This window comes from Convolutriloba macropyga, unplaced genomic scaffold (genome assembly GCF_964194025.1).
Source record: "Convolutriloba macropyga unplaced genomic scaffold, txConMacr16.3 SCAFFOLD_1619, whole genome shotgun sequence".
Taxonomy (NCBI): Eukaryota; Metazoa; Xenacoelomorpha; order Acoela; family Convolutidae; genus Convolutriloba; species Convolutriloba macropyga.
In genome coordinates this window covers 35,001-35,539 of record NW_027450022.1, presented here as the reverse complement: position 1 = coordinate 35,539, position 539 = coordinate 35,001, and the positions used below count along the sequence as shown (strand labels likewise).

Here is a 539-nt window from a genome sequence, read left to right as displayed (position 1 = left end):
ATAACCTGAATTGGGCGAGAGAACCCCCTTAACTTAAGCATATCAGTAAGGGGAGGAAAAGAAATCAACTGAGAATCCCTTAGTAATGGCGAATGAACAGGGAAAAGCTCATCGGGAAGAGAAATGGCAACATTTCTCGGTGTCCGGTATGGTTTGATGCTAGACTGGTGAATTTGTCCTGATGTCTACTGGAAAGTAGCATCAAAGAAGGTGAAAATCCTGTAAAGGTCATTTTCGATACCAGTCATAATGGCTCATTCCTATGAGTAGAGTTGTTTGAAAGTGCAACTCGAAGCTGGAGATATGTCTCTCCAAAAGCTAATTATAAAGCGAGACCGATAGTAAACAAGTACCGTGAGGGAAAGTTGAAAAGCACTCTGAAGAGAGAGTGAAAAGTACGTGAAACTGTTGAAGGGGAACTGGAGTGAGCGTTACCATACTCAATGCCTTGATATTATATTCTCGGCTACCGAGTAGTGTAGTTGTCGTCTTTTGGCAAATCTTGTTAATGAATCGAGCAGAAGTTTTCCTCGGAATTC

General features: G+C 41.7%; 1 non-coding gene across 1 annotated transcript in view; it reads left to right on the top strand.

Annotated features, from left to right (window-relative positions):
* Positions 1 to 539, top strand: part of LOC142355553 (large subunit ribosomal RNA) — a 3,522-nt gene continuing 2,983 nt past the window's right edge. The window contains exon 1 of the ribosomal RNA XR_012761261.1: positions 1 to 539. This exon is cut by the window's right edge and continues 2,983 nt beyond it. This is a non-coding gene — a ribosomal RNA (large subunit ribosomal RNA).